This window comes from Pongo pygmaeus, chromosome 19 (assembly GCF_028885625.2).
Source record: "Pongo pygmaeus isolate AG05252 chromosome 19, NHGRI_mPonPyg2-v2.0_pri, whole genome shotgun sequence".
Taxonomy (NCBI): Eukaryota; Metazoa; Chordata; class Mammalia; order Primates; family Hominidae; genus Pongo; species Pongo pygmaeus.
In genome coordinates this window covers 27,281,421-27,308,337 of record NC_072392.2, presented here as the reverse complement: position 1 = coordinate 27,308,337, position 26,917 = coordinate 27,281,421, and the positions used below count along the sequence as shown (strand labels likewise).

Sequence of the window (26,917 nt, the reverse complement as noted above, 5' to 3'; positions counted from 1 at the left end):
AATGTGCCCTGTGCACCACAAAGCGATTTCTGGCATGTCGGCCTGTCTTTGCTGATGAGCCTCTTTCTGCGTCTCTGCCTGGGTCATGAGGCCGGTTTCAATCGTTTTCGCCGCCGCGGATCCGCTTTGGGTGTGTGAGGGCCTGGCCCACGTGAGGAGATGCATCGGTCCCGCAGCAATTGAAATCTCATCTCCATCATGAGCTGCCTCTTTTCTAAGATCAAGATGACCACACAGCTACCAAGGAAAAGAGCCCCACGGGAGCTCTTTGTCTTGCAGTAGGGGAGCAGAACCACATCAGAGAAGATGGTGGTATCTTTTCACGGCTCTTCTCTGAGAAATGAAGCCACACCACGATACCGTGTAGAAGAAGAAGCCGGGAATGGGAGATGGCAACAATCCCTGTCACTGGAACGCTGGCCTCTCTGGACAAGCCACCCTTTTGAAACCCCTCCCCTTATGCCCGTGGCGGTGGCACGGCGCTGTATCCTGCCGGGGCCCTGGCCTCTGCTCTATCCTCCCTCTTGCTCTGCCTCACCTGTTTCTCAGGGGCCCGGATGCCTCTCGCTCTGGCCAAACGTCTTCAGCAAAGATGACTTCCCAGTCCGTCAGGGACACACTTCCTGCAGATCCGTGTCATGACTGTATCTCTCTCCAAAGGTCTTTCTGCTTCATTGGGCAGGTCTCATGACCCTGGAGTTCTTGGCTTCCATACGTGTCTCAGACAGGGAAGCTTCCTTGTTCTCCATGTTTCCCCTCATGGGTGGGTGGATTGCCTAGAATGAGCGCTAGGCGACCGTGACAGGCCTTGTCTTCTAGGACAGGTGGTGTCGCATTTCCTCTGCACTTCCTGTCTCAGTCTTGAGGGACATCCTCTCCTCTGCTCCTGGGCGGACTGACTCCCTTGATCTTGTGGCCGAAACGAATGTCAGGGAACCAGAGGGACTGGGCTGGGGCTGGGGCTGGGGCTGGGGCTGGGGCTGGGTGCAGGGGAAGTTGCGTCAGGGCTACCAGGGAGGAGGAGGGTTGGGGGTGGGGCGAATTCTGCAGAAACTTCTTTGCTCCTCTGATAGGCGTTTGAAAACCTGGCTTGGGTCAGGCATAGGCCCCCCAGCCACCGAATCCCAGGTGTTCTTTGATTTCCCTTGGCATTGACCGAAAGGTCACTTTTTCTCCCCTTCCACTGGCACATAGCTGGACACCACCGTTTGTTTCGCCGTCTCCCGATATGCCTCCGGTGACACACATTCACACCATCTGCTGTGGGATACGCCAGCCGCCACGCGTGGTCACACGGTCTCCACCTCGGATTCGCCCCTGTTCCTGCCTGCACGTGTCCTGTAAAGCGCGGTCGGCTTTCTGGAGCCCCAGGGCTTTTAGAAGCGGGGCAGGCCACTGCTCTTTCGAAGGAGGAGGGAGGCAGAGGGCTGATGGATCAGTGAAGTTTCAGCTGACGCTGCGCCTTGAGACCTATGGGATCATTGTGTGCTGCAGCGAGGCCCTGCCTGCCTCACCAGATGTGGTGAGCCCATCCTATCTCACTGGGAGGGGGCCAAAATCGGATCTGAACGGGAGTCCCCAGAACACAGCAGGCGTCCTGAAGCTCCCCTTCCCTCGGTGGAAGTCGGCTCAGGGAGATCCTGAGGGAGGGGCTGCTGGGGATTTGGCCCTGGGACAGGGAACCGGCGGTCCCCTCTCCCAGCGCGTCCCAAGCTGGACCCCGTATCCTCACGCCGAAGCAGGATACGGCAGCAGGAGCCTCGCTGCAGCCGCGCAGCGGGGGCATTATTTAAAGGGGACGCAGCCCAACTGCCAGGAGCGGAGCGCGAGTCGGTCCAGCCAATGCGCATGCGCGAGGCGCGAGCGGCTTCTGCCGTCACAGTGCTTCCCACCGTTGTCTTAGAAACCGGTCCCTGAGGCTCGGCAAAGCAGGAGCCCTCCGTGGCAGTGCTTGGGTGGCGGGGCTCTGAGGCTCCGGCCTGACATCTCTACGGGGTCGACGGGAACGTCTCCGGATGCCAGGAGTCGCAAAGGGCCGACCAGGATGAGGAAACCCCAGGCGGAGTCCGTGGGAAGCAGCACGCCATCCCAGCCTCAGACCTGCCCGGACGCTTTTGGGGTGAGTCTCCCCAAAAGTCGTTCCGCCGTCATCTCGAGGATGGGTCGGCCTGCGTGCCCCTGGGCTGCTCTCCCACCCGAGGGTCCTTCTCGTCGAGAGCAGAACCCCACAGCCTCGGGGGTTGCCTGGGGGGGTGTATTTCAATGCCTCTGCTGTATGCCTCTGTGTGTGTGTGTGTGTGTGTGCGTGCGCGCGTGTGTGTGTGTGTCTGTGTCGGTGTGTGTGTCTGTGTCTGTGTGAGTGTCTCCCATTCTCTCTTCTCTCTCTGTCTCTCAGTCTCTGTGTCTTTCTTTCCCTCTCTCTGTCGGTTAGTGTGTGTGTGCCCTTGTGCGTGTGTGTCTTTGGCCGAATGTGCCCTGTGCACCACAAAGCGATTTCTGGCATGTCGGCCTGTCTTTGCTGATGAGCCTCTTTCTGCGTCTCTGCCTGGGTCATGAGGCCGGTTTCAATCGTTTTCGCCGCCGCGGATCCGCTTTGGGTGTGTGAGGGCCTGGCCCACGTGAGGAGATGCATCGGTCCCGCAGCAATTGAAATCTCATCTCCATCATGAGCTGCCTCTTTTCTAAGATCAAGATGACCACACAGCTACCAAGGAAAAGAGCCCCACGGGAGCTCTTTGTCTTGCAGTAGGGGAGCAGAACCACATCAGAGAAGATGGTGGTATCTTTTCACGGCTCTTCTCTGAGAAATGAAGCCACACCACGATACCGTGTAGAAGAAGAAGCCGGGAATGGGAGATGGCAACAATCCCTGTCACTGGAACGCTGGCCTCTCTGGACAAGCCACCCTTTTGAAACCCCTCCCCTTATGCCCGTGGCGGTGGCACGGCGCTGTATCCTGCCGGGGCCCTGGCCTCTGCTCTATCCTCCCTCTTGCTCTGCCTCACCTGTTTCTCAGGGGCCCGGATGCCTCTCGCTCTGGCCAAACGTCTTCAGCAAAGATGACTTCCCAGTCCGTCAGGGACACACTTCCTGCAGATCCGTGTCATGATTGTATCTCTCTCCAAAGGTCTTTCTGCTTCATTGGGCAGGTCTCATGACCCTGGAGTTCTTGGCTTCCATACGTGTCTCAGACAGGGAAGCTTCCTTGTTCTCCATGTTTCCCCTCATGGGTGGGTGGATTGCCTAGAATGAGCGCTAGGCGACCGTGACTGGCCTTGTCTTCTAGGACAGGTGGTGTCGCATTTCCTCTGCACTTCCTGTCTCAGTCTTGAGGGACATCCTCTCCTCTCCTCCTGGGCGGACTGACTCCCTTGATCTTGTGGCCGAAACGAATGTCAGGGAACCAGAGGGACTGGGCTGGGGCTGGGGCTGGGGCTGGGGCTGGGGCTGGGTGCAGGGGAAGTTGCGTCAGGGCTACCAGGGAGGAGGAGGGTTGGGGGTGGGGCGAATTCTGCCGAAACTTCTTTGCTCCTCTGATAGGCGTTTGAAAACCTGGCTTGGGTCAGGCACAGGCCCCCCACCCACCGAATCCCAGGTGTTCTTTGATTTCCCTTGGCATTGACCGAAAGGTCACTTGTTCTCCCCTTCCACTGGCACATAGCTGGACACCACCGTTTGTTTCGCCGTCTCCCGATATGCCTCCGGTGACACACATTCACACCATCTGCTGTGGGATACGCCAGCCGCCACGCGTGGTCACACGGTCTCCACCTCGGATTCGCCCCTGTTCCTGCCTGCACGTGTCCTGTAAAGCGCGGTCGGCTTTCTGGAGCCCCAGGGCTTTTAGAAGCGGGGCAGGCCACTGCTCTTTCGAAGGAGGAGGGAGGCAGAGGGCTGATGGATCAGTGAAGTTTCAGCTGACGCTGCGCCTTGAGACCTATGGGATCATTGGGTGCTGCAGCGAGGCCCTGCCTGCCTCACCAGATGTGGTGAGCCCATCCTATCTCACTGGGAGGGGGCCAAAATCGGATCTGAACGGGAGTCCCCAGAACACAGCAGGCGTCCTGAAGCTCCCCTTCCCTCGGTGGAAGTCGGCTAAGGGAGATCCTGAGGGAGGGGCTGCTGGGGGTTTGGCCCTGGGACAGGGAACCGGCGGTCCCCTCTCCCACCGCGTCCCAAGCTGGACCCGGTATCCTCACGCCGCCGCAGGATACGGCAGCTGGAGCCTCGCTGCAGCCGCGCAGCGGGGGCATTATTTAAAGGGGACGCAGCCCAACTGCCAGGAGCGGAGCGCGAGTCGGTCCAGCCAATGCGCATGCGGGAGGCGCGAGCGGCTTCTGCCGTCACAGTGCTTCCCACGGTTGTCTTAGAAACCGGTCCCTGAGGCTCCGCAAAGCAGGAGCCCTCCGTGGCAGTGCTTGGGTGGCGGGGCTCTGAGGCTCCGGCCTGACATCTCTACGGGGTCGACGGGAACGTCTCCGGATGCCAGGAGTCGCAAAGGGCCGACCAGGATGAGGAAACCCCAGGCGGAGTCCGTGGGAAGCAGCACGCCATCCCAGCCTCAGACCTGCCCGGACGCTTTTGGGGTGAGTCTCCCCAAAAGTCGTTCCGCCGTCATCTCGAGGATGGGTCGGCCTGCGTGCCCCTGGGCTGCTCTCCCACCCGAGGGTCCTTCTCGTCGAGAGCAGAACCCCACAACCTCGGGGGTTGCCTGGGGGGGTGTATTTCAATGCCTCTGCTGTATGCCTCTGTGTGTGTGTGTGTGTGTGTGTGTGTGTGCGTGCGCGCGTGTGTGTGTGTGTCTCTGTCGGTGTGTGTGTCTGTGTCTGTGTGAGTGTCTCCCATTCTCTCTTCTCTCTCTGTCTCTCAGTCTCTTTGTCTTTCTTTCCCTCTCTCTGTCGGTTAGTGTGTGTGTGCCCTTGTGCGTGTGTGTCTTTGGCCGAATGTGCCCTGTGCACCACAAAGCGATTTCTGGCATGTCGGCCTGTCTTTGCTGATGAGCCTCTTTCTGCGTCTCTGCCTGGGTCATGAGGCCGGTTTCAATCGTTTTCGCCGCCGCGGATCCGCTTTGGGTGTGTGAGGGCCTGGCCCACGTGAGGAGATGCATCGGTCCCGCAGCAATTGAAATCTCATCTCCATCATGAGCTGCCTCTTTTCTAAGATCAAGATGACCACACAGCTACCAAGGAAAAGAGCCCCACGGGAGCTCTTTGTCCTGCAGTAGGGGAGCAGAACCACATCAGAGAAGATGGTGGTATCTTTTCACGGCTCTTCTCTGAGAAATGAAGCCACACCACGATACCGTGTAGAAGAAGAAGCCGGGAATGGGAGATGGCAACAATCCCTGTCACTGGAACGCTGGCCTCTCTGGACAAGCCATCCTTTTGGAACCCCTCCCCTTATGCCCGTGGCGGTGGCACGGTGCTGTATCCTGCCGGGGCCCTGGCCTCTGCTCTATCCTCCCTCTTGCTCTGCCTCACCTGTTTCTCAGGGGCCCGGATGCCTCTCGCTCTGGCCAAACGTCTTCAGCAAAGATGACTTCCCAGTCCGTCAGGTACACACTTCCTGCAGATCCGTGTCATGATTGTATCTCTCTCCAAAGGTCTTTCTGCTTCATTGGGCAGGTCTCATGACCCTGGAGTTCTTGGCTTCCATACGTGTCTCAGACAGGGAAGCTTCCTTGTTCTCCAGGTTTCTCCTCATGGGTGGGTGGATTGCCTAGAATGAGCGCTAGGCGACCGTGACTGGCCTTGTCTTCTGGGACAGGTGGTGTCGCATTTCCTCTGCACTTCCTGTCTCATTCTTGAGGGACCTCCTGTCCTCTGCTACTGGGTGGACTGATTCTCTTGATCTTGTGGCCGAAACGAATGTCAGGGAACCAGAGGGACTGGGCTGGTGCTGGGCCTGGACCTGGGGCTGGGGCTGTGGCTGGTTGCAGGGGAAGTTACATCAGGGCTACCAGGGAGGAGGAGGGTTGGGTGTGGGGCGAATTCTGCAGAAACTTCTTTGCTCCTCTGATAGGCATTTGAAAACCTGGCTTGGGTCAGGCACAGGCCCCCCACCCACCGAATCCCAGGTGTTCTTTGATTTCCCTTGGCATTGACCGAAGGGTCACTTGTTCCCCCCTTCCACTGGCACATACCTGGACACCACCGTTTGTTTCGCTGTCTCCCGATATGCCTCCGGTGACACACATTCACACCATCTGCTGTGGGATACGCCAGTGCCACGCGTGGTCACATGGTCTCCACCTCGGATTCGCCCCTGTTCCTGCCCGCACGTGTCCTGTAAAGCGCGGTCGGATTTCCGGAGCCCCAGGGCTTTTAGAAGCGGGGCAGGCCCCTGCTCTTTCGAAGGAGGAGGGAGGCAGAGGGCTGATGGATCAGTGAAGGTTCAGCTGACCCTGCGCCTTGAGGCCTATGGGATCATTCTGTGCTGCAGCGAGGCCCTGCCTTTTAGAACCCCTCCCCTTATTCCCACGGATGTTGCATGATGCTGTATCCTGCCTCGACTCTGGCCTCTGCTCTGTCCTCCCTCTTGCTCTGTCTTCCCTCTGCTCTTTCCTTCCTCTTGCTCTGCCTCCCCTGGCCTAGATGCCTATCTCTCTTGCCTAATGTCTTCCATGTCTGTCAGGGACTTCCCAGTCCTTGACTTCCCAGTCTGTCAGGGAGACACTTCCTGGAGATCCCTGTCATGATTGTTTCTCTCTCCAAACCTGTTTCTGCTTGATTAGGCAGGTCTCATGACCGTAGAGCTCTTCGCTTCCGTAAATTTATCAGGAAGCAAAGCTTGCTTGTTTCCATGTTTCCCCTCATGGGTTGGTGGAATGCCCAGAATGAGCGCCAGGCGACCGTGACTGGCCTTGTCTTCTTGCACGGATCGTGTCGCATTTCCTCTGCACTTCCTGTCCCGTTCTTGAGGGACATCGTCTCCTCTGCTCCTGTGTGGACTGGCTCCCTAGATCTTTTGTCTGTACCAAATGTCAGGGAACCAAGGGGACTTGGCTGGCTCTGGGTCTGGGTCTGGGGCTGGGTCTGTGTCTGGGGCTGGTGCTGGAGCTTGGTGCAGGGGACGTTTTGTGAGGGCTACCTGGGTGATGGGGCTTTGGCAGTGGGGTGCGTTTTCCAGAAACCTCTTTGCTCCTCTGGCATTAATTTCAAAATGTGGCTCCAGTCAGTCACAGGCCCCCTCCTCGTTCCCGGGTATTCTTCAATTTTCCATTGCTGTGATGGAAGTGTCACTTTTTCCCCCCTTCCACTGGGCACATATCTAGACACCACGTTTGTTTTGGTGTTGCCCCACATTCCTCTGGTTACACACATTCATGCCATCTGCTGTGGGATGGGCCAGTGTCACGTGTCGTCGCATGGTCTCCACCTGGGATTTGTCCCTTTTCCTGTTTGCACGTGTCCTGTAAATTGCTGTCGACTTCCGGAGCCCCAGGGCTTTTAGAAGCCGGGCAGGCCAGTGCTCTTTCAAAGGAGGAGGGAGGCAGAGAGCTGTTGGATCAGTGAATTTTGAGCTGACGCCACGCCTTGAGACCCATGGGATCATTCTGTGCTGCAACGAGGCCCTGCCTGCCTCACCAGATGTGGTGAGCCCATCCTATCTCACTCGGAGGGGGCCAAAATCGGATCTGAATGGGAGTCCCGAGAACCCAGCAGGCGTCCTGAAGCTCCCCCTCCCTCGGTGGAAGTCGCCTTAAGAAGGTCCGGAGGACAGGACTCCTGGGGGTTTGGCCCTGGGACAGGACACCCGCGGCACCCTCTCCCAGGCTGCCCCAAACTGGACCCCGGATCCAGTCGCTGCGGAGGCTTCAACAGGAGCCCCTCTGCTACCGGGAAGTTGCCATTGTTTAAAGGAGCAGCAGCCTGACTTCCAACACCAGAGCTTTAGTCGGCCCAGCCAATGTGCCTCCGCAAGGCTGTAGCTGACTCTCTCTTCACAGTGATTTCCACTGTTGTCTTAATATCCAGTCCCTGAATTTTGGCATAGCAGGAGTTCTCCATGGCTGTGCTTCAGTGAAGGGGCTTCGTGCCTCCGGCCTGTCTTGCAGGAGTTTTAATACCCTTCCCATTGTGTGCTGCCTCCTTGCTAGGACCAAGATGACGGCATCCCCGCCAAGGACAAAGGCCTCACAGGTGCTCATTGTCCACCCGCAGGAGTGTGCCCACAGACCTTCAAGAAGACGGTTCTCACTCCTCTCGCCCTTTGCCCTCATTGAGAAATCTACCCAAAGCTATACACTGGGATGGAGAAGGAAGATGGCAACAAGATGGGGCAAGCATGTCTGTCACTCAAACACTGGCCTTCCTCGCCAAGTCACCCATTTGGCACTTTTTCCTGGATGCTAGTGATAGTGGCATTGTGTTGTGACATTGGCCTCTGCTGTGTCCTCCCTCTTGCTCTGTCTGCCCAGCTCCTGTGAAGCTTAGAGGCTTCTTAGTCTGGCTCAATGTCTTCAACAAAGAACACTTCCCAGTCCATTAGGGAGAAATTTCGTTGGGGTCCCTTTTATGATTGCTTCCCTCTCCAAACCGATTTCTGGATGATAGGGAGTGATGATCCTGGAGTTCTGGGCTTCCGTACCTGTCTTGGACAGGGAAGCTCCCTTGGTCTGCATGTCCCAAGTAATTGCTTCATGGTCAGTCCAGGAAGAGCGGGAAGCAACCCCACCATGGCTGACCTTTGCCTTCAAGGAAAGTTAGTGTTACATCCCACTTGCCCTTCCTCTCTCATTCCTGAGGGCCATCCGGTTCCTCTGCTCCTGGGGAAAGTGCCTTCAGGCACTGAATCTTTTGGCTGCCACGGATGTCAAGGAGCCAAAGGGACTGGGTTTTGCTGGGTGCAGGGGAGGTGGAGTCAGGGGTACCTACAGGTGGCGGGATGTCGGTGCGGTGTAGTTTGTCGAAACCTCTTGGCCCCTCTGGCAGTCATCCCTGAATGTGGCTTGGACTCAGGCACAGGCCCTGTCTCACAGCTTTTCTAGTGTGCTTGGCTTTTCCTTGGATTTGTGTGGGAGGTCCCAGTGACCCACCTGCGCACACCTGGACGTCACTATCCGTCTCAGCATCGCCCCATACTGCAATCAAAGACACACACTGACTCCATCTGCTCTTGGGAAACATTAGTGCCACTTGTGGTCACATTGGCTCCATCTTGGACTTGCCTCTGTCTGTCCTTGCACATGCCGCGGAAAGCAGTGTCAGGATGCCAGAGTCCCGGACCTTGGAGATGAAGTCAGGCCACTGCTCCACCTAGGAAGGAGGGAGGCGGTGGGCTCATAGGTCAGTGCATTTTCAGCTGACAGTACACCTTGCAGCCCTTAGGATCTTTCTGTGCCCCAGTGAGACCCTTCCCGCCTCACTGCATTGTAACCCCATTCCTGATCACCCCGTGCGATCCATAGTCAGATTTGAAGAGGAGTCCAGAGAGCCCAGCCGCACCCTGAAACTCCTCCTCCACAGGGAACCAAAGAAGAAGACCGATCAAGAAAGTCCTGATGACAGGACCTCTATGGGTCCAACCCTTAGGTCTCCCCCAGGACCCTCTCGTAGTCCTCTTCCCACCCGCGGCTTCGGACTGCGCTGCCGCCGCCACCGCTGCCCCAGTCCCCTCAGCCGCGCGTCGCCGCCATTTTTTAAAGGATCAGCAGCCTGACTCTCCGGAGCAAGCGGAGATTCGGCCTCGCCAGTGCGCAAGCGCAAGGCCTGAGCCACCGCTTTGGTCGTAGTGATTGCCACCTTTGCCCGGGGATGGGTCCCTGAGACTTTGCGAAGTAGGAGCCCGGTGTGATAGTGCGTCAGAGTCGGGTCTGAGAGCAGTCCTGGCCACGGCATTAACAGGATGGTCTCCGGAGCCTGGGATTCTCCGAGGGTCGACCACCAGGAAAAAACCTCAGAAGGAAGAAATCTCAGGCGTATCGCTAGGGCGGCAGCACAAGATCCCAGCCTCAGGCCTGGATTCGGGGAGGGTCGACGAGACCCCTCTCCCAAACTTCACTTCACCCACCGCCGCCCCAGTCCCCGCAGCCGCCGCTCCGGGATCATTTTTCTTTTCTTTCTTTTTTTTTTTATTATAGTCGGAGTCTCACTCTGTCACTCAGTCGAGTGCAGTGGCGAGATCTCAGCTGACTGCAAACTCTGCCGCCCAGGTTCAAGTGATTCTCTTGCCTCCACCTCCCGGGTACCTAGGACTAGAGGGATTAGTCAGAGTCGGGGCTAAGACCAGTCCTGGCCAGGGCATCAACAGGATGGTCTCTGGAGGCCGGGATTCACGGAGGGTCGTCCAGGAGGAAGAAACTGCCGGCAGAGGGCCGGGGAAGCAGCGCGGGATCCCAGCCTCAGGCCTGCACGGACGGTGTGCCAGTGAGTCTCTTCAAAAAAGGAGAGGTTTGCTTATGTGTCCGTGGGCTGCTCTCTCACCAGTGGGTTGTAGTCGTGGAGAGCAGAACCCTGAAAATTCAGGGGCTGCCGAGGGTAGGTGTTACCGTGCCACTGCTGTAGTGCTGCTCCCCACTGTGTAGATGAGGAAATGGAGACCTAGAAAGGGAAGGAAAGATCAACATTTTGAGCACCTTCAATGTGCCTGAGGCAATGTACCCATTAGCTCTGCTTCACAGCAGCCCAAGAGGGAGGTATTATTCTTCCCCTGTGTAAATGTGGGTGTTGAGGCTCAGAGAAGGGCAGTGACTTGTCCAAGGTCACATAGCAAGCAACCGTCCGTGGCTGAGGGCAAACCCAGGTCTTTCTGACTTCAGAGTGTGGGATTTAGAACAAACATTTGCAACGTGAGTTTGACAGATCCATCCCCCAGTGCTGTTCCAAGGACCAGATGGGGTCATAAGTGTGTGAGTACCTGACATGGTGCCCAAGGACCAGGAGTAGAAGCAGAATCCCATCCACCTCCACCTAATCATACAGAGAAAAGAGACAGGAGCCCAGGGAGGGCAGTGCTGTGCCCAAGCTGTCAGCGAGCAGTAGGCAGAGCCCAGGCCCCTGCTTTCCCGTGCCCACCTGTTCCCAGTTCATGGCAAGGCCACCTCTCCAGGGCCTTTCCCTCCCCTAGAGAGGAAACTCCCCAAGTTCCTCTGACCAGACAGGAGAGTGAATGAGAGCAGAAAATTCCATTTCAGCACACACACCTGGAGCCTGAGGCTGAAAGCTGGAATCCCAGACTTTGACACTCAAGAAGCCACCTCCACACTCTTTCAGCACCTCCACCTGGGACCTTCATGAGCACCTTGCTTCCCTCCTAGGGGAGAGGGGGTGTCCCAGAGACACTGGGGCCCTTAGAAGGCACTATGAGTTGGCAGTGACTGCAGCAGCATGGTGGGATTGCGGGTGGTGTAGGAAGCAGGGGAAGCCAGAGCTGAAGGCATCAGAGTCCTCTGCCCTTGCTCTGCAAAAAAAAAACCCACGGCATATTCCCATCCCACTCCACACCTCCCATGGTCAGCAGTCGGTCCCAGAGGAGGAGCAGCGAGGCCTCAGGAGGACGGCAACCACTGCTGGCAAGGCGTTGGTGTTCTCCTTTTGAACTGCACAGGTTGTCAGCATCAGACAAGGTCGCTCTGTGACCATGATGGGTCAAGACAAAGCAAGGTCACTTGGTAGCTATCATGGCTCAGCTCATGCAAAACATGGACAAAAATGACCTCACACCCCCTCTCCTATGTCTATGTCATGACCGCTACCTCTTTGTCAATTGCAGCGTTAGCTTTGGTCTTGTCTTCCTTCCTTCTAGGTAAGATTGGGGAAGATGCCAGGTGATAGAATACACCCTGCCTCTAGCAGCATCCAATCTGGAGCAAAGTCTTCTTTCAACCCTCCCCCAAGCTTCCAATACAAGCCCAAATTCTGGAACAAGTCCTTTCCAACACCTCCTTCAGAGAAGCTCCCTGGCTCCAGGCAGTGCTTCCTCACCTCCCTGCAGCAGGAAGCCCAGCTTGCGAGCTGCAGGTGTGCTCCAGGTGGTCACTGGATGCAGGGTATTGGCAGATGGATCCCATCGATACCCCCACTGCAGAACCATGTAAGCACATCATCCCCCACTTGCACATGAGGAAACGGAGTTCCGCAGGGTGGAGAAGGGAAGACATAATTTGTCCTTCAAATGCGATACCGGTGAGATGTGAGAGGCAGCACCCCTCATAACTCAGTGAGGCAGTGGGCACACCAGGACCCTCCCAGGCAGATCGGGTGTGTGGTCGCCCCCATTGCATAGCATGGGCAGGAGTGGGGGAGACCACACATGGGTCTCACCTCCTCTCCACTGGCCCGACCTCCCTGCAGACCCCCGGGACAGAGTCAGCATCTGCTTGCTGGCAGGCCTGGCCACCAGAGGTCTTTGCTTATGTCTAAGGTCCCTGTAGTTGTGGTTCACAGGATGGGGGCTGCTCCTGAGATTCAGCACCACACAGGCACTGCACAGCACTGTGCCATGGTGGTGGGCACTCGCTTTCCAGATAGGGCCCATGTTGCCAGCAGGCATGATGCCTCATTTACCCTACCCTGAGTGCAATAGGTCGTTTTATAGAAAAAAACTTGGGCCAGGCACGGTGGTTCACACCTGTAATCCCAGCACTTTAGGAGGCCAGGGCGGGTGGATCACAAGGTCAAGAGCTCAAGACCAGCCTGGAAAATATAGTGAAACCTTGTCTCTATGAAAAATACAAAAATTAGCCAGATGTGGTGGTGGGCGCCTGTAGTCCCAGCTACTCGGGATGCTGAGGCAGGAGAATCGCTTGAACCCAGGAGGCGGAGGTTGTGGTGAGCCAAGATCATGCCACTGCACTCCAGCTTAGGTGACAGAGCAAGACTCCATCTCAAAAAAAAAAAAAAGAAAAGAAAAGAAAAGGAAAAGTATTTGTAGATGAATGAAGGTGACTCCTTTGAATATTGGAAATGATTTTATTTTAGCCATTGGTCTGGCAGTCATTCTGATGGGGTGACATTTGTCCCTGCCTTAGTCAGCAGACCACAGGAGTGTGCTACACCTCCCCTCAACTGAAGATTCAGCCCATGAGCAGGAACGCCTGTCTTTGTGTCACACCAACAGAGAGGATGTGTCTGGTTTCACCATTCACTGCAGAGGCAGAAATTACCCAGAAAGAAGAGACAGTCTGTTCCCGGGAGTGTGTCCTTTTGACTCAGTATGGGGGTCATCTCCCTTCCTTGGCCAGGACCCCCAACCTGAACACAGAGGCAGAGAACATGTGAAGGGCTCACATTCCCAGGTGGTCCAGGGTACAAGCTCTGAGCCTGTGGTCCTGGTCACTGCCCTTTTCTCCACAGCATGGCTGCCACCATCCTGGGCTGGGGCACAGAGGGGCTTTGCAGAGATCAGCATAACAAAAGCATCACTGAGATGCTGCAATAGCAAACCGTGATACCTTTGTGGGCTGCCAAGGCAGCCTAAGCTATTTGTTGCTGCACTCAGTGTCCCCAGACAGCTGTGTGGCTGTCACTGCCTCTGGTATGTCCATTTTACTTCTCTCCTCCTGCCTGAGCTTCTGCTCTGAACTCTGTCTCTAACTTACAAGAAATCAAGCTCACTGGATTCTGAGCTCTTCAGAGTCAAGGACTGTGTCAGTAGTAAATGTCTCTTTCTAGAGATCACAGCTTAGTATCCGGCACAGAGCAGATACTCAGCCAGTGCCAAATGATTCATTTGCCAGAAAGCTGAATTTCATCCATAATCCTAGTCAATGCAAATACATTCTGCCAGTGGGATGTGTTTGTCCTCTGAAGGCGTTTTCCCAGGCTTTGTAAATACATACAGGCCATTTAGAAATTTGAATGTCAAAGAATAAAGGAGCTTAGAAGGTAAACATTGGAGAAGTGTGGGAGGGTGGTATTATTTGCAAGACATTACTTGGTCCTTGTGAGTTCTATACACCCTCGATGAGCACCGATTCTGGGCCAGGCCAGACACCCAGTTGGACCCAGGAGATACTGAGGTGAGTAAAGCCAAAATGCCTCCATTCAGGAAGAGGCAGGCAGTCACACCAAAGTGATAAAGGCACAAAACCCAGAGGCAGCAGAGGAGCAAGGACTACCTTGTTCCTGGACTGTGTGACCTCAGGGAGAGCTTTGAGAGGAGGACATCTGTGCAGGGCTTGGAAGGATGAACACGAATTTGCCGAGCAGAAAAGGGAGCCAAGGAAATCCCGATGGAGAACAGCTTGGGTGAGAGTGTGATCCATGAGATTGAGGGGCACAGGCATGGAACTGGAGGAGCAGAAAGAATGAGGGAGGTCAACAGAGGTCAGTCACAGAAGGATTTGAATCCTGGTGAGGGAGCAGTGGGTGCTGCACAAGGGACATGGGCCTGGAGGAGATGCAGTTAGCTCTGAGTGAAGATGGAGCACACCATCCACTAGGGAACCACAAGATGCAATAGAAATAAGAACCCTGAGAAGCCTGCACAAAGGATGAGAGGCCCAGGGGTGGCACCAAGAAGGTCCCTGTCAGAGGCCAGCTTTGAACGGAGACAGAAAAGACTCTTGAGGGTCTCAGCTGCTGCAAACCTCCTCAACAAATCATATTTTACCTTCAAATATTTGCTAAAGAATACTAACTATTGGAAGAGCAATTGTCCATTGATAATAATTATTCCCTCACTGTACATTTTTTACAATTCTCAAAATGCTCTCGGCCCAGTGTCTCATTGGAACCCCTATATAATCCCATTTTACAAATAGGGAAATGAGGCCCTGTGATGTCACACTGAGGTTTGCAGCAGTACCAGGACAGAAAATAGGGAGCACTTTCATCTCAGCCCTGGGTATAAGTCTCAAAGTTCCTTTTCTGGGAGGGGGTCCTTGAGGCCATCCAGCAGCCCATAGTCCAAGTCTTCTTCTTCCTCCTTGGGCTTCTCCACACCTGTGTTCAAAGCCTCCTTCTCCTCCTTTGTTCTCAGGTACCATTACCAGTTGTTGGGCAGGGAGACCTCCTGCTGCTGCCCATCCTAGGGTGCATCCTCCAACATGGGTGCATTGTGGTTCAGCCAGCACCTACACCACCTGCAGCCCAGGGCTCCTGTGGTGGGCCTGAGGTTCCTCCCTATCAAATGGAGATGTGCTGGGGTTGCTGCCTTTGCTGAAACCCATGTCCAGGTCATCTTCGGGGTGGCCCAGGGTACAGGGCTCTGGAGACAGGCCAGAGGGCTGCAGGGGCAAAAACCAAGAGGATGAAGGGATCTCTGAGTCAGACCGCCTGGATTTGCATCACACAGACTAGCTGCAAGGCCTGGGGAAGACTGGTTCACATCTCTGGGCATCAGTTTCCTCCCCTGTAAAGTGGGAGGTATAACAGATTCACTCCTACAGTTGTCTCTGAGCTTTACAGCAGGTAATGTGTGCAAAGTACTTCGCACAATGCCTGGCACACGGTAGGTGATAATAAACAGGGTTACTATGATATCATCAACTGAGCTAGGTCACTCATGCACTTCTCCAATGCTTCAGGGTTCCCCTCCATCCCTCACATGGTAGCAGCAAGTGAAAGGGCTGCCCCTGGCCTTGAGGAGCTCACATCTTCTCATTTCCCAGGGGTCTCCGTCCAGTGACCACACATGCCTGGCATGCAATAGGCGCCTCATCCACATCTGGTGAAAGAGTGGAAAGCAGGTCATTATCATGTATTGTTTGGCACAGAATCTGCAGTAGGTGACAGAGAAGTGAGAGACTGTATTTGTGCCCACCAGTTCCTGTCCCTGAATTTTCAGGGATCAAGAGGCCTTAGGAAGTCTAGTACCAGGGAGTGGGCACTGTGTGGTGGGGCAGGAGGCAGGTCCTGAGAAAGGCAGTGAGGTGAGGAGAGGAGCTCTGCCTTTGAGGTCTGGAAGATCCTCCACCAGGACCTCACCAAAGGCCCCGGGCAGGTCATCCCTCCTCCCAGAATCTCTCTATGCTCTTCTGTATAATGGGGCTAGCCTGGAAGAGATACTTGCACAACCATGTTCAGAGCAGCATCATCCACAATAACCAAAAGGTGGAAGCAACCCAAGTGTCCATGGATGGATGGACGGATCAACAAAATGCTGACTATTCATACAGTGGAATAGTGTTCAGCCTTGAAAAGGAAGGAGATTCTGATGCCTGCTGCATCAAGAATGAACCTTGAGGACATTAGACTGAGCAAAATAAGCCAGACCAAAAAGACAAATGCTGTATTATTCCACTTTTTCAAGGCACCTAGAGTAGTCAAATCCATAGAGACACACAGGAGAATGATTGCTACCAGGTCCTGGGGAGGGTGGTGATTGGGAAGTTGTTTTTAAATGAGTTACAGAATTGTAGTTTTACAAGATGAAAAGCATTCTGGAAATTGGTTGCACAACATTGTGAATGTATTTAGTGCCACTGAAATGTAAACTTAAACATAGTTAGACAGTAAATTTTAGTTTATTTTACCACAGTTTTTATAATGGGGTAGTTATGCCTGTCTTGTGTTGCTGTAGGATTTCATGAGATAACATATAAGGAACCACCCAGCATGTTGCCTGGCACATAGTAACTTCTCAATAAATCACAACTGGATGCTATTGAAGATAAAGTTACCTGACTTCTCTGAGGCTTGCTCTCTTCAGCTGAAAATTCTCCCAAAATATATTAGATGAGACCCTACTGTATTATACTGGGTTCATAAATACCACTCCCCCTTTTCCCTTCCCACAGAGTGCAGTGAATAGAAGACACTTCTCTGCACCCCAAAAGCTCCATGCTGATTGCGAGAAGGAAATGCTGGATGGAGGGGTTCCTGGAACTACTGTGAGGGGTGAGCTTTCCCCAGATGTCTAGAAATGAGGCAGAGGCCCGACATCTTCCACTCCCACTAAGGTTGCCTTGCAGTTCCCAGCTGGCTCTATACTTCCTAGAAACTGCCACTTTTCTGCCTCCATTACCTCATAGCCCAGTCAGCACCATTATCATCATCACCATGATCGCCATCACCATCCTTACAATCACCAACACTATCATCATCGCCATCACCATTCTTACCCTCACCATTCTCACCATCATCAACACCAGCATCTTCACCATAACTATCACTATCATTATCACCACCTTCACCATCACCATCCTCACCATAATAATTATTGTCACCCTCCCCATCCTCATAATCATAATCATTATCAACATTACCATCACTATCATCGTCACTATCACCATTCTCACCATCATCATCCTCATCATCATCACCATTATCCTCACCATAACTATCGCTGTTATCATCACCACTTTCACCATCACCATCCTTATCATCACCATCACAATCACCACCATCACCATTCTCACCATCACCATGTTCACCTTTACCATTCTCACCATCATCATCACCTTCATCATCCTCAACATAACTATCACTTCATTATCACCACCTCCACCTTCACCATCACCATCTTCACCATCATCATCACCACCATCACAATGATCCTTGCTTCATGGAACCATGCATTCTGGGTAGGAGGGCTCTTGGGTCAGGGCATCTAACACATCTCGTAGGATAGAAACCCAGCCCCTCAGGGTCTCACAGTTGGTGAAGTAACTGATTCTTGTGAGGTCATGTTCCTCTGGGTGATGTGGGATGTCACAAGACCAATAAATATGGGCTGAAGCCCATCGCATCACTTCTTTTTTTGTAAAATAAGCTCCATCATCAGTAGTAATTGTATGATAGCAGAGAATAAGAACTCAGCAAATGTAAATAATTTGATGCTATGAGAAGCATATGAAGCAGAGTCCATATTCCAATATGCATCTATTCCAGTGACGGCAATTCTTTACCACTTCCATGAAGGAAGGGAGAAAATATTATTACAACATTACCAGAAATCTGTCCGGTCTAGGCAAGGCAGTTCCTCTTTCCAGGGTCTCAGCATTGCTCATTGTCAGCAGTCAGGGCACTCATCTGGGCAGTAGGCAGCACTGCTGCAGGGAAGTTCATGTTATTGGAAACATGTAGCATCTTCTCCTGCTACCATCGCCACATTGTCCATGAACCCACTGGGCAGACGATGAGGAATCTGGGAAAAGTTCTCATAACCAGAACATAATCATCCATATCAGGATATCAGCATTCACCCAACACTGCTGTCCAATCAACAGATGCTATAATCTCATCCAAATTTTCTCAGTTGTGCCCTAAATACATTTTTTTTGAACTTTGTAATCCAGGATCCAATCCAGGATTTCCCATTGCATTAATTGTCATGTCTCTTAAGCTCCTTCAACTTCAAACAGTTCCTCTGTTTTGCCCTATTTTTCATAACCTTAAGAGTTTTAAAGAGCATAAGCATTTATGAAGGATGTGTTCGTCTTTTTCCATCTGATGTGTTTCCACATCCAGACTTAGGTCATGTATCTTTCACAAGAAAACCACAGAAATACTGCTGTGGTCTTCCTAGGACACCACAGCAGGAGGCACATGATCAAGTTTGTGCCAGATTTCTCCACCACAAAGTCATCATTCTTCCAATTGTAATTGAGAAGTATTTCATATGAAGATATTAATTACACATACACATGAATGTATATTTATATGTAAAATATATACAAAATATTATTTCAATGTCTAACCAATATAAAAGTTATTAATTAGATATGTTTAATTTTATTTCCTACCAAGTCTTCAAAATCTGGTGTGTGTTTTACCCTGACAGCACATCTCAGTCCAGCCTCGTCATATTTCAAGTGCTCAATATTCACATGGCTGTGGCTACCATATTTGTCAGGGCAGCACTAAGCACTAAAGAACTTCTTCCTTGGAGAAGTTCTAAGTTTTCAAAATGTTTGGCAAATACATTTTATAAAATTCTTCAGAATCCATAAATAGGCAATTACACATTCAGTAAGCCATAGAATCCAACATGACATTAAAAATGAATCCCTCGACAAAAAAGAAGGTAGGCAAAATTTTCTTCAGACCAATTGGACAAATCAATTATGATTACCTAACATGCCCATTATTATTTATTAACATCCTTCATTAATACCCCCAAACCCCATCAACAGGTAAATGAATAAATGCATTCAGGCCTATCTGAACAATGTCCCAATTCCTTACCATTCTTACTTCTTTTGCAAGCAGAAAAGACTCAGTATTAGCAAAGACTATTCAGATAGTTTGTTCTTATGCCAGTAGTTGTAATTTCCTGGAGGTCTATGTGATATCAATTATGTACTTCAATACCTCTCACAAGTACTTTTCCTGTTTGGCCATTTTCTGCAGTATATCCATGCTCCCATTTTCCCTATTCTTTTGTTTCTATCCTAGACTTTTCTTTCATCCTATAATTCTTTATCCTAAAAATATTAATTTAAGAATAACGTCACAAAATAGTATATTTCTTCACATGATACTCCAAATTGATACCTAATATACAGAAATGACCATCATGGACATAACCCACAACATGTGAAATGTATGGCTCATTCTACTGACATTATAAAGGAAAGTTAATGACAACTGAATTTCTAGTCATTTTCCACCCAATCAGTTGCTTATAAAATGGCAAAGAATTGTAGGTATGTACACAGTGGCTATTTTTTGGAGGGGTGTTAAGCAACTCTCCTCTTGAGAGCCCCCCTTTTCTTTGAGGACCATTTCAATGAGCACCAACTGGGCCTGACCCAACCTACCAGCCCCAGCCCTAGAGGTGATCATGATGCCCAGCTCTGGCAAAAGACTCTACCCTTGGATCATAGCAACTGTTTCAGTACTTTTTTTTTTGGAATCATCAGGAAGGACTCTTGCTTTTTCTACCACTGTGGTCTGCGAGTTCAAAGTAAAATGGGTTATTTGTCGCACTATCTCTTGTTACAGAGAGAGAGGAGAGTCATCTTCAGAAGGAAAAAATGAGGCTAAAACAAAAGGAAAAGTGTCAAGAGAAAGAAGGAGAACATTTCTTGATGATTTTATATAAGCCCCTGGGTCCAGCTATGCATGACAGCGACTTGGGTTAAAGCTCTGTCACTTATAGGACCATTGACTTAAATATAAAATAAAGTATTAAAAGCTTTGAACTTTTAGATGAAAATACAGAAAAAAATCTTTGTAATATTCAATTAATCAAAAATGTCTTAGATGAAGCCCCAAAAACCAAATGCACAAGAACAATTAATAAATTGGACCCCATCAATATTCAGAGCATCTGCTCTTTGAAAGATAGTGTTATGAGAACAAAAAAGAAAACTCAAGGGGAAAATACCAGCGAGTCTCATATCTAATAAGGGATTTGAATCCAGAGTATATAAAGAAACTATTAAAATTTAATAATGAGAAAATAAGCAAAGAAAAAAACAAAAAAGGAAGAAGCAAAAAAAATGTGAACATACACTTTACCAAATATATACAGATGGCATATAAGTACATAAAGAGATACTACATATTATTAGGCATTATGGATCCACAATAAAATACTATTGTACACACATGAAAATGTCTAAAATTTTAAAAGAAGACCCATACAAAGTGTTGGCAAGAGTGTGGAATTCTTAGATACTGCTGATAAAAATATAAAATGGTACAACCATTTTGGCAAACATTTTGACAGTCTATTAAAACTAAACCTAAACCTATTAGCTATTACACTCCTAATGTTTACTCAAAGTTATAAGAACTTATGTACATGAATGTTCATTGCAAATGTATTTGTGTAAGTCCCAAACTGGAAGCAATGCAAAAACCGATCAACAGGCAAACGGATATATAAGTTGTGACCGATCTGCACAATAGAATACTACTCAGTAATAAAATTAATGACCCATTGATGCCTGCAATATAGCTGAATCTCAAAATAATTATGTTGTGTGAAAGATGCCAGACCCCTCCAAAAAAGGGTCCATACTACACTTCATTTATATAAATGTCTAGACAAGGCAAACTCTTTTATAGTGACAGATTGGTGATTGTCAGGGAGAGTGGTAAGGTAGGAAGATACAGAAAGTTTGGGATTATAAAAGGGCAAGGGGAAACTTTTATAAGTGCTGGATATGTTCATTATTTTTATTTTGGTGATGGATTTGCAAGTACATATAAAAAATAACACGCAATGGAAGTAGAAACAGTATTTTTGTTTCTTTCTTAAAAAAGCCCAATTTACTTACTAATGGGATGTGTGTGCCTGTTGGGCACACAGCACAAATTTTCAAATCTTAAAATCGGACTGGATCTCAACCACTGGACCTTATTCCTATTCCACACTGACTTTAGCACAATACTTCCTTTCATCGCGGTAATTAACAACACCCACCTTAAAGCTAAAGAAATGCACTTCTAACTACTTTTGAAACTATGAACTGCCTCAGGCTAGTAGTTCTTAAGGTCTCCAGCAAATGTTGCTTTGTTTCCCTCAAAAATATACAGCCTGGGCAACATGGCAAAACCCCGTCTCTACTAAAATTACAAAACTTAGCCAGGCATGGTGGTGCTTGCCTGTTGTCCCAGCTACTCAGGGAGGCAGAGGCTGCAGTGAGTCTAGACCTTACCACTCCACTCCAGCCTGGGGGACAGAGTGAGACCCCCATCTCAAACACACACACACACATACACATACTCACACGCTATCCGCTGCTGCCCCTGTCAGTTAAACACAGCATCTTAGAGCACCTTAGCACACAGTGTGAGAGCCGTGGTCCTAAACACTTCAATTAAAAGTGAAACATCTCTGGCTGGATTTTTAGAATATTCACTTTTTAATGTTTTATAGTATATTTAATTTTTATGTTTTAATTAATTTATCTGAAAACAATAATCCAGACATTTGGAAGTAAAACAATGGAAAACATGCCTGCAAACACTAATCAGCACAAAGTTCATGTTGCTATGTTATTATTGACAGTTTAGACTTAAGCCAAGAAATATTGCTAAGATAAAAAAGGTTTTACGATGTCAGTCACCAGAAAAGTATGCCAATGTTAAATATGTCTAAATATAAAATATCCCTTCAAATTATTTACTACAGAAACTGATATAACTAAAAGAAACATGGACTAATCTACAATGTAGATTTTAACATACCTTTCAATTACCGATGGAACCAACAGAAAAAAATCCATAAGAGAAAGGGAGATTTGATGAACACAATGAACAAACTTGACATAAACTGACATATACAGAACGCGACACTCAACGACTACTGAATACACATCCTTTTCCAGTGCACGTATCATATTTACCAACATCGATTATATGTTGGAATTTAAAGGGACTCATCAGTCACGGGATTTTGCCTAAACTTGTCTGGCCTTCAACAGGGTTCAAATACAGTTAAATTCTTATTTCATCTAAAGAGTCCTATCCTTTTTTTCTGGAAATTTTACCGCAACAGTCTAAATTTGCATAACAGCTGAACCCAGCCCTTGGAACTTGAAGTTTATCCTAGCCAAAGGCAGATTAAACTAAGTAATAATGTCCTTCAAATTGTTGTCCCCTGCTCCAGTAACGGAGTATAGCTCCAAGAAGCTAACAGACTGTTTGTCCTTCATAGTATACATTCTGTGTTACATCAAAACACAGTATAAAGCCTTGAAATCAGCAGCAGAGAGAAAATGAGATAAACAACCATCTGGCTGTGACCTCACTACTTCGTAATTACGCTTTTAGCTGACTCCTTTACTTGATTCCTAACTGCTTATTTCTGGCAGGGTAGCACTAATCCCTGACCAAGCTGACCTTTTAAGAAGTGAGCAGAATGAAAAGGCTCTACCACCAGTGATCAGTTTAACAAGCTGCAACACTGGTCACTGGCTGCAACTCTAGTCACTGGCTGCAACTCTAGTCACTGGCTGCAACTCATATTGTGGGTTTTAAGAGCTCAGAATTAACATGGAAATACTATTGACTCCAAAAGAAACCCAGAAATCTCTGGGAATCCAGCAAAGATAGAAAGGGTCCTCTCAATAGTCACCACTCACACTTTGCTTTGTTTTGGTAACTATTTTATTACATACAGAGAATATCAAAAAAGTATGCCTTTTCCTCATTGTTAATGCTAACCCTAAAATGGTAAGGCTCTTGCAAGTTGAAACCCCCAGGCTGTCACTGGCCCTTCAACAGAAGGCAGTGAAGTCACCTGCAAGAGTGATCACCCAAAAGCTTCCAGGCTGGACAAGTTGGGACTCAGTTCTTTCAGTTCCCAAATTCACAGTTCTCTTGGGATATGGTTATTTATGGAGCTCCTGAAGATGAGAAATTCCACCCAGGAAATTCTGTTTATAAAAATTACTCACATCTAATTATCTCAGGAGACATTAACACAGCAATGTTGAAATTTTTCCATTAATTGTTAATCCATGGAGAAAAACTGGACAATTATTTTTTAAAATATGGAAAGCTTCATATAATACAAATTATACTACCACATGTGATTCAACTTCTATTCATTAATGCCAGAGAAGTTAATAATTACGAATTGCCAGTGGTTAAAAATAAATAAATCATTCATCATTGGCGAAGTGCAGAAGGTTTAAAAGAGATAAGAATTAGTTTTTGGCTTTGGGGCGTTTTATGCTTTCCAAAAGGTTTTGCTCTTTTTTGGCTCATGGCTTTCTCTCTCTCTCTTTCTTTCTGATTTCAGTTTCTTTTGATTTCTCCTGCTTAGAAATGGTGAGAGAACTTTGGATGTGGAACGTGGAGTAGGAGGAACACGAAGTGGGGATCTGCACTTGGGGTGGTCAGCACTGCGGATGCCCAGCAAAGGCACTGCCTGGTCCACCTCCCGGAGGGGTCTCTGCGCCCCAGTCGGCATCGCAGCTGATGGCGAAACTTTTGGTGTGGCAGAAGAGTGTCCACAAACTTTGGAAGGTATCCGCTGCATCCTCCATAGCCGTGTATCCCTGCCGAGGGCGATCTTCTCGGGGAGCGGAAAGTCTCGTTCATGGGCCAGGGCTGGCTGGCTGGAGCCACTTGGGCGGCGCAGCCCTGGCGGAGGTTCAGACGGCCCTGGTGTCGCAAGCGGCTGTGAGTGATGCCTCCTTGGGGCCGGAGGGGTCCCAGGAAGGCTGCAGACCAGGGCTGACCAGCGGGCAGCATGGTGGCCGCGACGGAAGGTGACGGGGTTCGCAGCGCCAGGGGGCCCAGCAGACCCCGAGCCCGGGCATCCCGCATCGCCAGCAGCACCGCGGGAAGGCCTGGCGCTGGTGACGCGGCGGCCACTGCGCGAGGCCCACGACCCAGTCCCAGAGGCCAGCCCATCGTCAGCTAACATCAGGAACCCCGGGCCAGCTGAGGCCCGGGCCCCAGGGACAAGACAAAGAGCAGAGGCTCCGCAGGCGGGGCCGAGAGCCGGCAGCGCAGGCCTGGCTCCACCGCAGCGGAGCTCGCAGGGCGCAGCAGGCACTGGGCAGCGACCAGGGCTTCCAGAGGAGGCTGTGCACCCCCGCAAAGGCTCCTGCCCGGCGTCCAGCCTCTCCGCGGGGACTCCACGTGCACCCCCTCTTCATTGTCCTTGTCTAGGGCCTAGGCAAGGTCCTCGCTCCCATGGCGCGACTCCGGGGGCGCAGGAGCCTAGGCTGAGCAGGTGGAGTAGGGTGAGCACCGCCAAGAACCCAACGAGAGTGGCGCCCGAGGGCGGCACAGGAGGCCGCATTTAACGTGTCAATCATCTCAAAGATTTTATGACATCTTTTTTTTGACATCTTATAATATCTGTAATGTTTATTATATCTTGTGATATAATTATTAACACCACTTCATTGTGATTATTATGATTATTCTTATACCAACACATCTTCAATTATTAATATTCCCAGTTGCTAAAGAAAAATGAAAACGACTAGTTTTGAAAGCCTTACTTCTGCCAATGGAAGCACATTCCAGCATGTCGCCAACGCAATTCACTTTCCACCACTTTCACAAGAAACGTTACTGCACAATTATACTATCCTACCCTTATATACTTTGTGTGTGTGTGTACTTGTATGTATGTACATAATATATGTTGTACATATATATATATATAAAGTATGCCAGAGATGAACAAGTATTAGAAAATTAAATGCACACAGGTCATGTCAGTGCTATGTATAATGTGGTGTACTAAGTATAGATGTTCAACAGTGTGGAATCTAGGCCGGAACAAGACTTCTAGTCTTAAGCAATTCTTTCTAAGTTCAGTCTCTGGAAATAATGCTCTGTATCAAATGTGCGAGAAAACTAATGGGTTTTAAAGACTATTCTATGTCAACTATAACATTTCATTTGGGGATTTCTGTCCCTTATAATATCTACCTCATTTTGGATGGATTCCTTGAGGCCTGGTTTATTTTTCTTTTCCTTTCTACACATCGCTGCTTAGAGTGATGAATGGAGTTGTATTTTGAATAAAATAGCTAAGCATCCTTTTGTGAGCAAGGAGCATGATGGTACTTAGACCGACCATTTCTCGTTACGGTGGTTACGGTTACGGTGGGGCTGGTGTGTTTACCTGGAGCCTGAATGTCCACTGGGACATGATACCCACTGGGATTGTTTTGTGTCAACCTGGTCTCTGATGTCCACCTGGGGATTGGGTATCCACCTAAGGCCTGACGTTTACCTGGAGCCAGATGTGCACCCGAGGCCTGATGTGTATCTGTGGCCGTATGTTCACCTGGGGACTGATGCACACCTGAAGCATAGGTTTTCACCTGGGGCCTGATATCCATCTGTAGTGTGGGTGTCAACCTTGGGGCTGATGTTCAGCTGGCGTCCACTGTCTACCTGGGGCCTGGTGTACACATGGGTCCTGTGCATCCACCTGAGACTTGATGTTTAATATGGCCCAGAGTTCTTTGGGGGTCTGTTGTACCCTGGAGCCTGGGCGTACACCTGGAGTCTGGTGTCCCAGCTGGACACCTGGGTCTCAGGTGATATTCAGGCCCTAGGTGAAAACTCCAGGCTCTAAGTGGACAACCAGGCCCCAGGCTGATGTTTACTGGGGCCAGATGTCTACCAGGCCCCGGGTGAAAACTCCAGGCTCCAAGTGGACAACATGACCCCAGGTTCCAGGTAGATGCTGGAATCCAAATCAACACCAGGCCCCAGATGGACACCCAGGCCTGTGGTGGACATCAGACTCCAGAAGGTCATCTGGCTCGAGGTGGATATCAAGCCCCAGGTGGATACCTTGTCCCCATGTGGATATCAGGCCCCACTTTGACACCAGTCCCTGGGTAGATACCTAGGCCTCAGGTGGATATCCAGTTTCTAGCTAAGCATCAGGCTCCAGGTGGACCCAGGCCCTAGCTGACTGGGGACTAGTGTTCATATGGGGCCACGTGTCCATCTGGGCCCTAGGTGTCAACTTGTAGCCTGATGTCAACCTGGGAGCTAGTGTTCACCAGAGGACAAAAGTCATCCTGGTGCCTGATGTCCAACTTGGGACTTTGTGTCCACCTGGAGACTGATATGCACTTGGGACCAGATGTCCAACTGGAGCAAGATGTCCACCTGTAGCCTAGAACTTCACCTAAGGCCTGATGTTCCCCAGGGCCTACAGGGCCTATGTATCTACCTAGGGACTTGTGTCCAGGTGGGGCCAGAGTTCCATATGGGGTCTGGAATTAACCTGGGACCTGATGTCCACCTGAGGCCTGGGTGTTCTTCTGGAGACTGATATCTATCTGGGGCCTGGGTGTCCTCCTGTGGTCTGATGTCCACTTGTAGGCTGGTGTCCACCTGGGGCCTGGGTGTCCACCTAGGAACCTGATGTATACCTGAAGTCCAGTATCTACCTGGATACTGATGTCTACCAGGAAAGTGATATAAACCTGGGGCCTGATAGCCACCTGGGCCCTGAGTGTCCACATATGTTCTGATTTCCTACAGCCTGAGTGTACGACCTGAGTGCCACCTGGTTCCTGATGTTCACCAGGAACCTAGGTATTCACTTGGGGCTTGATGTTCACCTGGGGCCGAATGTCCATGTGAGA

At 50.3% G+C, this 26,917-nt stretch overlaps 1 pseudogene; it reads left to right on the top strand.

Moving 5' to 3' along the window:
* Positions 1–4,405: 4,405 nt before the first annotated feature.
* On the top strand, positions 4,406–25,335 carry LOC134737579 (uncharacterized; annotated as a pseudogene).
* Positions 25,336–26,917: the final 1,582 nt, after the last annotated feature.